This window comes from Nicotiana tomentosiformis, chromosome 9 (genome assembly GCF_000390325.3).
Source record: "Nicotiana tomentosiformis chromosome 9, ASM39032v3, whole genome shotgun sequence".
Lineage (NCBI taxonomy): Eukaryota > Viridiplantae > Streptophyta > Magnoliopsida > Solanales > Solanaceae > Nicotiana > Nicotiana tomentosiformis.
Genome location: NC_090820.1, coordinates 50,326,825 through 50,342,557, shown reverse-complemented (window position 1 = coordinate 50,342,557; position 15,733 = coordinate 50,326,825).

The window sequence follows — 15,733 nt, the reverse complement described above, 5'->3', positions numbered from 1 at the left end:
ATACATCTTAAGATATATAAGCTCTCTCTCTCTCTCTCTCTCTATATATATATATATAGTAAGATGTATATATATATATATATATATATAGTAAGATGTGTATATATATATATATATATATAGTAAGATGTATATATAGTATATCTTAAGATGTATACTATCGAATATGACTTATAAACTATGTATATATATTATAGTATATATATAGTATATTATAGTTATAACTTATATATATAGTATATCGAATATAGTTTATATATCTTAAGTTGTATATATAGTATATATATATATTATACTATACTATAGTATATAAGCCGTATTCGATAGTATATATATAGGCTTATATATATATATATATATATATATATATATGTATATCGAATATAGCTTATATATCTTATGAGATGTATATATAGTATAAACTATAGTATAGTATAAATATATACTATACTATACTATCTATACTATATTATACTACATGTATAGCTTAAGATATATAAAAAGACAAAAATATTGTAAAGAGATATTCAAATCAATGCGTTATATTTTTATTATAGCATTAAAAATCATGGCAATATCTTTCTTAGTCTTCCTCCCCCTATGGAATGAGCACAACAAGGTTCTAATACCACCATTGAGAAGAAAAAGAAACTAATCAAGATGTGCCAAAATACAAGTTACATATTAATTTACATGGTATCTCTTACAAATTTTATAAATCCTTCAAGGTCCGGAGGAATTTCCGTTGGTGGTGGCGGAAATGAAGCTTGGTCATCACCGCTTCCAGGCGAAGCATCATCCTCCGCAAGTTCAGCTAGCATTTCTTCGTAAGTTTCGTCTGCCTCTAGTTGTGATTCAGCAAGTCCAAAATTTCTTCTTTCCGAACGGATCCAATCTCTGAAAAGTACTGATTTTTCCAAGCTCTCCCTCATAGACGCTCTATAATCACCGAGTTGAAGTCTTGCTAGACTGAAAGCGCTCTCTGATGCCACTGTTGAAGCTTGAATAGTTAAAATATCTCGGGCCATCCTTGAAAGAATCGGAAAGTATTTTTCTTTGTCCTTCCACCATTCCAAAATATTAAAGGAGCCGTCGGGATTCACTTCCTCAATTCCCTGTGACAAATAAACTTCAAGCTCATTTAGTTGTGAAAAATCACTAGTACTAGAACCTTGAGAACCCCTGAACCCTGCCCAAGCACTAAGTGCTCTTACTCCCGCAGTTCTTTTAGATGATTGAGAACTAGAAGAAGAAGGAGTTGGAACATTTGGTCTAGCATGATCTAATGCAACTTGATAAGCATTATAAATAGTTTGAACATTTATTTTAATTGAGGCTATTGCGTTCGGAAGTTTAGACAACTCCTCATCTTCAAGTGCTAAACCATTATAAACAGTTTCATACCAAAATTGAGGACCTCCTAATTTCATAGTAGGATTTAACAATGAAGCAATACCATAAATAGGGGGAATATGGAAAAAATATTTTTTAAACTTTTTTCTCATGGAATCAATAGCAAGTTGATAAATTTCCCCACCCTATGAAAAAATGATCAAACAAATTTGCAAGTTCTGCAATATAAACTAAACAATTAGAAATAGTAGGATAATATTGCCCAGAAAATTCATTTGTAGCAATATAGAATTTTTCTAAAAAATCTACAAGCATTTTAACATTAGCCCAATCCGCATTTGTAAGGTGCTCATCATCATCACTTACATGAGCATTAAACGTTGAGTTTATGGGGTTTCTATATTCATATGCAACAACTAAACTTTCATACATGTAATTCCATCTAGTTGGACAAGGTTTAGGAACCTTTCTTTCTCTTAGGCCAAATTCATCGCATCTTTTAAAATATTCTCTAAGTCTACTTCTACGGTTTGAATAAAAAAGCCAATTAAGAGCCATTTTAACCTTTTCAATTTCAACATTTAAAATTCGCATACCATCACCCACAATTAAATGGTAAATATGACAAATACATCTAACATGAAAAATGTTACTAAATACAGGACTTAGTATAGTGGTAAGCAAGGCTACAACATTTGTGTTACTAGTAGCATTATCCATTGAAACTGACATTATTTTATCACTAATGCAAAAATATCTACAAATATCCGCAATCGTGCTAGAAATAAACTGCCATGTGTGACGTGAATTAATTATTCTATAAGTAATAATGCACTTTTGCATTATCCAATGCTCATCAATCCAATGACTGGTAACAGTAAGGTAATCACAGTCATTACCACTTCTACCAATATCAGTTGTAATAGCAAGACGACAATTTATATGAGTAAATAAATAGCACAAATATTGTTCATATTCATGTTTATATTTATAAATATCACTCTTTACGGTTGTGCGAGGAAAACCTTTATAAGTAGGATTATAAAATTTTCTAATATAATGCACAAAGTGGGGGTTAGAAGAAAAACTATAGGGTAAGCACATAACAGTGACCATTTTTGTCAATTCTTCCCGATCTTTTTTTGGATCATAATATAAAATACCACCGGTAACAGTGTTAATTCCCGGTTGAAATTGATTTGACCCGGTACTAAGGTCAGCCTGACTAGGTGTACTTGTCCCTCAGCCAAATCTTTCATACGAAAATATCTAGCTTTATCTTGAGGGTGTAGCAATATGTGTCTAGTCAAACTTTCCGCCCCCCCCGACTTCCAACATATTGAAAAACTAACTCTTTGCCACAAGTTTTACACTTAGCCCTATTTTTTTCTCTTAGTTGAGTAAAAAATTGCCAAACAAGAGATATTTCTGCCCGTTTAGAAGGTTGTCTAGAAAAAGTAGGGGCACTAATAGGAGGGTCAGACGGAGGATCATCTAGATTATTATTAGTTGGGTTAACTTTAGGAGCAGGACTAGTGAGTGTATCATCATCCGATTGCGTTTCATCAAAATCTATTTCTTCATCATCATTTTCATCAATAGTTGGATTACCATAAAGAGCATTCATATATTCATGGTTTAATTGTTCACCGGGTGCAATATTATGGCAAAATTGACTCTCGGTAAATTGTAATAAACTATTATCGTTATCAATAATAGGAGGTATAGGACGGGTAACATGTTTGGGTCGGGGAGCCGGGGGATGTGGAGGAGGAACATATTGGCCACTAGATTCACCACTCTTCGATTTTTCCTTATTTTTACTAAACATATTTTTTAAGGAATAAGCCATCTTAATTAATCAAGCAAAGTAAATAAAACAAACAAAATTATAATATTAAAACTTAAGATTTGGAACGAGTTTACCGAATTGACGAACAACTTGTTGGAAATTGATTATCGTTGAAGACTTCAATTCACCAACTTTACAATTGTTTCACAAATTGTAACAATAAAGTAAGCAATAGTAACAATTATAGAAGTAAATTAGAGAGAGATTGTGATAGATTGATGATTTTGTAAGAAAAAATAAAATAATGATGGAGTATTTATAGTTAAAAATAGGGAAAAAGTGTAATTATAAAAAGTTTGGGATTAAAACAAAGTTGGGGGGTTAAATGGCTATTTCATAAATAGCCAACGGCTATTTTTGGCAGCCCAACGACTATTTTTTTTTATTTTTTAAAAAAGTTAAAAAAATAAAATAGTCGTTGGGCCCGCTAAGGGACCGGGCCGGACCAGCCCACGAGACCGGACCAGGCCCGCTAAAATCGGACCAAACGGTCCTGGCCCGTTTAGCCGTTTGGCCCGCGGTCCCGGGCCTGGACCGGCCCACTTGCCAGCCTTATATATAGATTAGAAAAATAATTATGATTGTTCTTACATATAAGAAAAATAATTAAATGACTATTCTTCTATATTAGAAAAATAATTTAAATTACTACTTTATCCAATGTGAACTCTATTTTTAAAGGGTAAAAAAGACGAACGATATTTCGCTAAAGGCCTTCGTGCTTTTAATATACTAGTTCTGCGGTACGCACATTGCGCGTGTAACCTATCTAAATGAGTATATATTTTTTTTAAATCATATAAAGATTATTTTTGAATTAAAATAAATGTGAAATTTTATATTAAAAATAATATTATTGATTTTGTATAGCTAATGCAATAAGGGATATCAATTTATACCTTCATTCTCTATGTTTTCTTTTAGCTCTTTTAACTACTAACTTAAAATACTTATGAATAAATGCATATGATTTATTTCCATTAACTTTAATATATAAATTTATCTTATCTATGTTTTACTTATCGAGTATTGTAATTGAATTTGTGATATACTATGTGTATAAATTTGCAATATGTATTCAATGTATTCTTAACTTAAATTACATTATAGTATTTATTACTTTAAATTAAAATAGTGGTATTATTTTCAAATTCTAAATATGTCGTATTAAACTTATTTACATATATTTTCATACACATCCTAGTATGTTGTAAGTTTGGTTTACATATTATAGTAATTTTCAATTTTTGAAGACTTAAAATTAGATCTAAAATTTTATTAGTAGATTCTAATTAACACGTTTATATACACATAAGAACAAAATTATATTTACTTTACACAATTTAAATAAGGAAAAGATTTATAAGTAAATTTTTTATTTGGTTTTAAATTCCTTAAATTTAGGAGTTTCCATATATATGTAACCAAAATTTAATTGATTTTAAAGTCCTAAATATTATGAGAATAATTAAATTACAATTATAACCAATATAAAGTCTATTTTTAAAGGGTAAAAAAGGCGAACCATGTAGGATACAATTTATATAACTTAAATATTAGGAATTTCTACATAGTTCAAATAAGAAAAGATTTAATACCAAAATTTTAATGTATTTCACTTAAATATTAGAAAAATTATTAATTTACACTTTTATCCAATGTGATATATATATATAAAATAGTCGCTCGTGTAGCATTGAACCCAAATCTATGACTTAGGATACGCGTGTTGCACTTGTGCCTCGTGTCGATATTAAAACCTATGTTTAAGTTATAAAATAAAATTTAAAAAAAAGAAAAAGAAAATTACGTTCTAAAATAATTAATTATTAGTCTTATTTAGTTATTCAATAAAAGAAGAAACCTTATTCCATAAAAGTACTAAATCATCTCATCAATATGTAACTTAAAATTGATTCCAATTTTATAATTCAATTTCTTAAGTTTCACAAGTTGCCATATTTCTTTTAAGTTCAAGCAAGTAACACATAACTTTGAAGATTTAAAGTAAAGCTCTTTTTAAAGAACTTTGATTCCGTAAAAGATTTAATATCCCAACGAAAAACTACGTTTTATCCTCTCTTTGATATATCTTCGGCAATAGTCTTGAATCATGCATGAACTCAAAGTAGCAAAATCATTGACCACATAGCTATCCGAAATAAGCGAAAGATTTTATTCACATTCCGTTACAAAATCAGAGTATGTGGAGAATTTGCATTCCATTATCCAATTAAATTTGAGTGATGAAGATTTTAAAAATAAATTATAGGTATTTATATAGCCCAAAGAAAGAAAGAATAAATAAAGCAAAATTTTAATTGATTTTAGAGTATTAAATATTATTACGTCTTACCTTGTTGAAATAATAAAAAAGTTATAACAAAAATTTTAGTTAATTACAAAATCTTATAATTTTAAGAAAAATAATTTAATACAATTTTATCCAATATAAGATCTATTAAAAGTTGTTAAAAATAGAGAAAAGGGTCCAATGAGAGCACAAAAAATATTGTAGAAGAAATAACTTGACAAAAGATTGAAGCATACACTCTAATGCAAAAAGGCTGACTATGCAATCAAGATTCACAATCAAGAATATCAAAATAAATATGTATGGGTTGAATACGTGCACGTAAAATTCAACTACTAATACAAATACATGAATGCAAAATTCAATACTAATATAAAAAAATTTACTCAAAAAAAGAAAACCTGGAAGCCTACAAGGCAAAGTTTTATAATGATGAAAAGGTGTAATTATAACTTCTTTTATAGAAGTACCTGTCGATATAATTGTTTAAAAATTTATTCAAAAAACTCTAATAAAAAAGAAGTTCACAAACAGCTCGTTTTCACCTAATATATTTTATAAAAAAAATTAGTGTCAAACATTTATACCAAAGCTTTCCTAGTATGGGTATGTGAATTAGTTAAAATTTTGTTTACTAAAAAACTTTCCAAGTGCAAAAATTTTAATACTTCTAAATTTGACTATAGTTGAAAGTATGGAAAGTTTCATAGTGTGTGAATTAGTGGAAAATTTTATTAACTAAAAAAATCGAAACCTTCCTATTGTGTGCGAATTAGACAAAATTGTATTAACTAAAAAAAGACCCTCCTAAATTTAAAAGGAAAAATTTAATAATACTGCTAAATATTAATGGAGTTGGACGGAAACTTTCTTATTATGTAGTGAACGATAATCTTTCCTACTATGTGTGCTTGAAATTCTAGAACCAAAAAGAATTGAAGATCAATATTATAAATATTAAAGGAGTAATTAAATGACAATTCCTATATAGTACAGAATTAATTAAATGACCATTCCTAAATAGTAGGGAATTATTTAATGAGTAAATAGTAAAATGACTATTTTGTCAAGCGTGAACTTTATTTTAAAGGGATAAAAATGACAAACGACATTTCGCTAAATGTCTTCGTGCTTTTAATATAATTAGTCTCCATGTTCATGCGATGCGCGAGATATCTTGTGCTAAATATTAAACATGTGCCAAAAGCAATACACTTTTAATTGCGTAAACTACTTGTTATTAATACATATGAAGTTCAATAATTAGTTCGTTGAAATACAATAATAATAATATATAATTCAAACCAATTTATTAATAAAGTTTTAGCACAATTGAAGGATAAAACTGTTGCAAGTAGCTATATTTCAAATTATTATATTAAAATTAGTAAAAAGACAACTAACTTTATAACGATAGTAGATAAGAGCATGAATATTTCTTGTCTTTATGACGCATTTCTTTAACATGAATATATATTTTTATACATTAATAAATTTAGAACAAATCAACCCAACCCACCTTCAATAGAGAAAGAAACACGAGAGTATTGCCAACATATAATATGTAGTCACACAAGTTTATATTAATGTGCATCCAATAGAAAAAATAAAATAAATAAAACAAAAAAACTCAACCAAACACAACCGCAAATAGAGAAGGAGGCACTGGAATAGGCTGAAAGTAAAAATATTACTGAAGCTTAAATAACTCGGTATTGATTTTTTGTTCTTCCTTAAATTTAGGCACCACACATTTTTTTTTTGCTTACACCATAAATAATCTAATACAATTATTTTGACTATGATACTAAACACGTCTTATAAGCATGTGAATAATATGAATCCTATTAGTAAATAAATTCATTGAAGATTATGAATCCTAGTATGCATCGTATATAAATTCAAGTTATTACAATTCTATCCAATATGAAATAATTCCTTTTGGAGAAATATTCAATATTGATGACATAGAAGTCCGTTAATATTTCAGGGATATATTTGTCGTTCAACATTTAACATAAATTATTCGTGTTTTTTATAATAATATAGATAGATATAGATTATTATATTATAATTATAATATAATATAATATAATATTAATATTAATATTAATTATATATAATATAAATACACGGGTCAAACCAATATTTGAAATTCAACGTTGAATTAAAATGTTTCACCTAAAACAAGATGGAGGGATTATCAGGAAGTCATGACACATGCAATTTTATTATCTTCAATATCCAAAAATTACTTCTTTAAAATTATAGCATTCAACAATTCTTGACATAACATGAACAAATTGCATCTGTTTAATGATTTTGCATACAAAATTATATTTCCAGAGCTTTCTTCTTTACATGCTTAGCCTATTAATTATAAGGCAAATTCCTTGAGTAAAACTTAATTTCTCCCTCATCCATTCTTCCTTGTTTGTCTCCTTCTCCACCTCCCGTTGGCCACATGTCAATGGATATACAAAGATGTAACACAGCACATTTAAACACAAAGGGATTCTAGATTAAGTGAAGTGGCATAGATACTGAAGATTCATTTAACCAACCTAATTTACTTGAGATTAAAATGTCCGTTGTAATAGTTGTAACTGGATCAACACTGCCGGTTTCGCGTTTTAGAGTAACTTTTCTGTTTCCACCCAAAATAATTTCGAGGAAAATGAAAATCTGACCTTTATTTTGTGGGGAAAATAATAATAATAATCTCGCCCAGGAATAATATTCACGATAAATAACAATAACACAAGAGAGTAACAAAGACACAAAATTTTTTAACGGGGTAAAATTCAATACCTGAGCGGAGCAATATTACCATTATAATATTACAGCTTAGTAGAGAAATAACACTATTTATTTAAATATCTCACAACAATATTTCTTGCACTCACTATTTATCTCACATACTACAAATCTATGAATTTCTCACTCTAACTTCTATTACTTCTCTTTGTTTTGTGTTTGAAGAAGTGAGAGAGCTCCTCCTTTTATAGGAGAAAATAACCTTGTACTCCAAGTGTGCTACACAAAGAATTTTAATTCTCCTCCACATCTTTGCATACTTTGGCTCCAAGTAAAATCTTTCGCCAAGCTTCTCTGCCAAAGTAAATTCATAAGAAAAATAGGCACAAGGCTATTGCCAACCAATGGGATGGACCCCACAATCTCTTCCTTAATTTTAATTTTTCTTTTTTATTCCAAGTTTTGATCTCAATCTAAAATCTTCAAACTTGAGAGGTTTTGTAAAGATATCCGCAGCTTGATCATGAGACTTAACATATTCGAGCTTGACTTCCTTCTTGGAAATGCATTCTTTAATAAAGTAATACCTTGTATCTATATACTTGCTTCGATCATGATACACTGGATTCTTCACGAATGCTTGTGCAGATTTGTTGTCAATACAAATCTCTGTAGCTTCAATCTGTTGTAAATTAAGCTCCTTCAATAATCTTCTCGGCCAAATAGCATGACATGTATAGGATGTTGCTGCTACATATTCAGTTTCACAAGTCGAGAGAGTAACAATTGATTGTTTCTTTGAATTCCAAGAAATAACATAATCATCCAAGAAAAATACAAAATCGGTTGTGCTTTTTCTATCATCAATATCTCCCGCATAATCATTATTGCAAAATCCCAAAAGGTTAAAATTACTAGAAGAAGAGTAAAATAGCCCAAAATCAATCATACATTTTAGGTAACGAAGAAATTCTTCTAGCGACTTTCAAGTGAGTGGAGTTAGGAGCTTCCGTGAAGCGACTTACTACTCCAACTGCAAAGAGTATATATGACCTGGTACAAGTCAAGTACCTCAAACGTTTCACAAGACTTTTGAAAAATGTGGGATCCACTTTTTCTCCTTCATCAAGCTTGGACAATTTTGCCTACTCTCCATCGGCGTGTTCACAAGGTTGCAATCGAGCATGTTGAACTTCTTCAATATCTCTTTTGTATAATTTTCTTGAAAGATAAAAATTCCATCCTCTATCTGCTTCACTTATAGGCCCAAGTAGTATGACATGAGTCATGCGTCCGTCATCTCGAACTCACGGGACATATTTTTCTTAAAAGGTTCAAACAAACTTGGGTTATTACCCGTAAAAATAATATCATCAACATAAAGACAAACAAACAAGATATCTCGATTAGTATAAATTTTAAGGTAAAGAGCATATTCATTGAGACAACGAGTAAATTCATTGTCTTAAAAATACTTGTCGATGCAACTATTCCATACTCGTGAGGATTGCTTTAATCCATATAAAGCTTTGTTCAACCGCAACACTTTATCTTCATGGTTTTTGACCACAAAGCCCAATGGTTATTCAACATAGACTTTTTCTTCAAGATAGCCATTCACAAAGGCTGACTTGACGTCTAGTTAATGGATCTTCCACTTCATTTGCATCGCCAAAAATATGAGCAAACAAATTATCTCCGTGTGGGAAACAAGTGCATAAACTTTTTCATAATAAATGCCTTGCCTTTGCTTGTAGCCTTTAGCCACAAGTCGTGCTTTGTATCTCTCCACTTCTCCATCAACATTCTTCTTTATCTTGTGTACCCATTTCACTCCAATTGCTCGTTGTCCCTTGGGAAGAGTTTTTAACTCTCAAGTGTTTTTCTTCTCTATTGACTCAATCTCCTCCTCCATAGATTGTCTCCATCTTTTGTTTGTAACAACTTCATCAAAGTTCATTAGTTAACTATCAGCAAAGAGACAACATAAAAAATTAAAATTAGTAACTTATTATGTGTCCTCATAGAGCTCTTGAATATTCCTCATCCTTTGCGACTGCTCATTTGAATTTTATTGAGAAGAAGGAGATGCAACATTGGTTGAAGAAGGATTTGGAGTTATATCCTACACATGTTCCACGGTCTCTGGTTCTTTTTCATTACCAAACTATGAAAGAAAATCATATGAAGTTTCTTCCTGAGCTTTCTAATTCTATGCCAATTCTTCATCAAATTCAACATCGCGACTTACCACCACTTTGTTGCTACTTGAGTTGTATAACTTGTAGTCTTTTGAACTCGTATCATAGACAACAAACACATGCTTAACACTTTGATCGTCAAGTTTCGCTCTCCCTTGTTGTGGCACATGAGTATAGGCTATGTTCCCAAAAATTCTTAGGTGCTTGACACTTGATTTTCTTCCACTCCATGCTTTTTGAGGGGTTTGATCTTTAACATTTCTTGTTAGAGGCCTGTTGTTCAAATAAACTGCACAAGAAATAGCTTCGGCCCAAAATTCCTTGGGCATACTTTTAGCTTTCAACATACATCTAGCCATATTGAGAATCGTTCGATTCTTTCTCTCTGCAACTCTATTTTATTGGGGTGAATAAGGTACCGTTAGAGGGCGACGAATTCCATGAGGCTGACAAAAGTTATTAAATTCTTTTAAAGTGAATTCACCTCCTCTATCAGACCTTAAAGCTTTTATTTCATAGACACTTTCTTTTTCCACAAGTACTTTAAAAATTTTAAAAGCAGCAAAACTTCAGATTTTTGGTTCAAGAAATAAACCCAAGTCTTTCTGCTAAAGTCATCAATGAAAAGCAAAAAGTATTTACTTTTACCAAAGTAAGATGGGTTAATTGGTCCATACACATCAGTGTGAACAAGCTGGAGCGGTTTGGTTGATTTTGACATGGCCTCCTTTGGAAAACTCCTCCTTGCATGTTTTCCAAGAAGACAAGCTTCACACAATTGATTGGGATGGTTGATTGATGGTATCCCATGCACCATATTCTTTTATCCTATTGATTTAAGTGCTTCAAAATTCAAGTGCCAAAATCGCATGTGCAAACACCATGATTCATCTTGCACATTAACCTTCAAACACTTTGCATCAATTGTCTTAAGATTTAGAGAAAATAATCTATTCTTTGCCATATGCACTTTAGCAATTAGAATTCCACTTGAATCTCTAAGCGAAAGATGCATATTTTTCATGTGGATGTCATATTCCTTTTCAAGAAGTTGGCCTAAACTCAAAATATTACTTTTTAATTTTGGGACATAATAAACACCATGAATTAACTTGTGGTGACCATTTTTATAGGAGATCAGAATCGTACTTATCCCTTTGATTTGAATATTTGAGGTATCTCCAAAGGACACATTACCTCTTATCGTCTTATTGATCTCCACAAACTTCTCTTTGCATCCACACATATGATTGCTTGCTCCATTGTCCAAATACCACGAGCTACAATCATCCCTATCTTCTTCCTTGAGTGCGAACAACAATGTCGACTCATCTTCTTCTTTCTTGTTCTCAACAAGGTTATCTTTCTCTTCAACATTGCTACGACATTCCCAAGAGTAATGGCCAAATTTATGACAATTATAACACTCAATTTTTAATTTATCATACCTTTGTCCATTATTTTCTTGATTGTAGCTATGTCCTCTTCCTTCTCTTTGTCCACGACCACGACTTCTGAATGTTGGGTGGGTTTTAACTTCATTGTTGAAGTTGTTACCATTACTTCTTCTTCTTCCATGACCGCCACTACCTTGTCCCCGTCCATTTCCTCGATAGCTCTTTGCACCTCCATAATCCTTGAAAGATACCTAAGTTTTAAGAAGTTGCTCCAATGAAACTTCTTGTCTCCTTTTGATATTTTCTTTGTGTGCCTGTAAAGAACCCTCCAATTATTCCACCATAATAGAGTCTAAATCTTTAGACTCCTCAATAACACACACTATAAAATTAAATTTAGGTGTTAAAGTGCAAATGATCTTTTCTACCACACAGATACCTTCTATGTCCTCCCCGTATCTTCTTAATTGATTCACAACAACCTTCACTTTTGAACAATAATCTGAAATGCATTCGGGTTCTTTTATTTTTAAAACTTTAAAATCATCCCTTAGAGTTTGAAGTTTTATCTTCCTCACATTGTCAACTCCTTGAAGAGAATTTTGTAAAATCTCTCAAACTTCCTTTGAGGTGGTAGCATCTGCCACCTTCTCAAACATGGCATCATCCAGACATTCGTGGATGAGCGTGAGTGCTTGTTGATCCTTCTTCCTTGTCTTTACCTAGACATCTTTTTCATTTTGAGGTAGAGTGTCTTTATTATCGGATTTTGCATACCCTCTATCTACGATTTGCCACACATCCTAGGAGCTAAGAATGACTTTCATACGTAGACACTATTTCTCATAATTATCATTTGTGAGGTGGGGGTACTGAAAAGACAGCGTACCATTATTCGACATGGCTCTGATACCACGTTGTTGGGAAAATAATAAAAACCCCGCCCAGGAATAATATCCACGATAAATAATAAAATACAGGAGAGTAACAAAGATACCAAATTTTTTAACGGGGTAAAATTCAATATCCGACTGGAGCAATATTACCACTATAATATTACAGCTTAGTAGTTTCAAGAGACTAGTACAACTTCGAAAGAAATAACACTCTTTATTTAAATACCTCACAATAATATTTCTCGCACTCACTATTTATCTCACAGACTACACGATCTGTGAATTACTCTCTCTAACTTCTATTATTTCTCTCTATTTTTTGGTGTGTTTGAAGAAGTGAGAGAACTCCTCCTTTTATAGGAGAAAATAACTTTGGGCTCTAAGTGTGCTAGAGGAGAATTTTAGTTCTTCTCCACATCTTTGCATACTTTGGCTCCAAGTAAAATCTTCCGCCAGGCTTCTCTTACTAAGTAAATTCATAAGCAAAATAGGCACAAGACTATTGCCAACCAATGGGATGGACCCCACATATTTTCCATATAAAGGGAAACATCAGAGGGTATATATATAAACATAAAGTCATTACTAATTTTAACTTTCATATCTGTAATAAAGATATCTTTCAGCCTGTTCAACCAAACCTGCATTCAAGAAAACTAAACAAAATATGAATTCTAGATATTTCTAGGGCTGGTAAATATCACTATGGCTAATCAAAGGAAATGATGTAATGATTTATCAAAGACGGTAAGACCCCACAAAAACATTGATACAGTTCTTTTAACTGGAAATTTTGTTCTCTTCTCATTTTATATTAATATCTTTTCTTTCTACTTTCACACATGGACCACTTGCAGATTTTAAGGTAGTGGATGACAATTTGGTTTTGGAAATCAAAATTTCAGATCTCGTAGAGCTGAAAATTTTAAATACACATGAGTTGAAAGAATACATAACAGGCTTCTTCGTATATAGTATTATTATTAATTATATATAATACAGTTTTTTATTATAATTTATTACTTAATCAAAATAAATTAATACTCCATCCGTTTCAAATTTATGTGAATATATTTCCTTTTTAGTTCGTGCAAAAAAAAATGATCATTTTCCTTATTTAGAAATAATTTACCTTTATGTAATGATTTATAGCCACACAAAATATATGTGTCTCATTTTACACTACAAGTTTAAAAGTCTTCTCTCTTTTCTTAAACTTCGTACCCAGTTAAATGGATTCACATATTTAGCCACACTCCGTGCCTAAAAGAATGACCCATTTCCTTATTTAGAAACAATTTACTTTTATGCAATGATTTATAGCCACACAAAATATATGTGGCTCATTTTACACTACAAATTTAAAAGTCTTATCTCTTTTCTTAAATTTTGTGCCGAATTAAATGAGTTCACGTAAATTGAGTATAATTTGATGCAAATATCAACTGCATGTCAAGTTTTACATAGGATATTATGCTTAAGAAACTGTCCTATATAATGTTGTTTTTCATTTCGAAATTCTTGGGAATGTAAAGTAAAAGTTTGTTTGAAATATCTAGCCTGCGTCCCAAAAGTAAGGAAAATATCTTGGCCAGTGCACATTATTACATGCGCTAATTAAATTAAAGTTTAAATTGGCAGGTGCGCAGCTTCTGTCATTTATAATTATTAAAGGGTCCACCGTCTTGAATGCGATGGAACGAAGCATCTAGGACTTGCATTAAGCAAATGTTTAATTTTGCGTACTTTATATAATCTATTGGAAGAAACAGCTTACTCAAATCGAGTATTATTAGGTTAAACAAAAAATTCGATATACGACTATCAATAAAATAAATAAATAAATTGAATAGATGAGTTGTCTCTTAAGTTGTTTCGGTTAATAACTCTAAACAATTAGGATTACTATTTATAGTAGTACTCATTTGATAAAAATGGACGTTAAGAGGGTTTAGTTACTATCGTGGCAAATAATTCCAAAAAGGGGTTCTGTACTTACTTGGATTATATAAAAGTAGTAAGCCGCTAGAAACATTGGTCCGCGTCAATTGAGTTCCTAGTATCTTCTTGTGGAAAGCTGGTAGAATATTCCTACTCTAATTAGCACATATGGAGATTAAAGAAGAGAAGAAAAGTCTGTGCTGTCGTTCAGTGTTAATTACAAAAACAGTAATCGACCTCAACAAGTTTGTGATTAAAACTGTTTATCCGAAAAATCAGATAACGTAAATTTTATATATGATTCTAAGAATACGTAATATTTTTTGATACAAAGATAACAATACGAGTATTCTTGACTATGAGAATGTGAATACTGAACAGAAAGAATGAGTAAGATGAAGTAAAATAAGCACAAGGAGATATCTTTGTATATGAGAAAAGATCTTTTGTTCCAGCCTATTCAGTATGTCCATAGCTTACAAGGATCCTCTCTTTTATAATAGAGGGTTATTACTTTATTTATAATAAAATAATAAAATAAAACATATAGTGGAGGACCCGTGATGATTTGTCTCTTCCTCGATTCCCGTCAAGATTCTCTCTCTTGGTGCGGTTGTAACGACTCTTGTCTGTGAGCTCGATACTGGCTCGAACTCGTTACTGGGTCGGCCCTTCGGTCTTGGCTTGAGTTCGACCTTCGGAATGGGCGTGACACATTTTCGACCTCGAAGCAATGCCTTGCGAATCGATTTGGTCACGGGCTCCATAAGATTATCGAGCCGACTCCTCAAGCAGCCTTCGGACTCGAGGCTTGTTTGTACTGTCTTCGGAGCTCAATCCCAAAATCCTACTCCGATTTCTTGCTACTCAAATTCGATCGAACGTAGGAAGGCCGAAATCTATTTCGACCGTATATATATAGTCCCCTCGATTCTCATGAAGGATGCGGTGAGAATCGAAATGATTTTTGACGGTTCGATCAGGTTATAAGCTGACGTTTTAACAGGGATCGATTATGACGT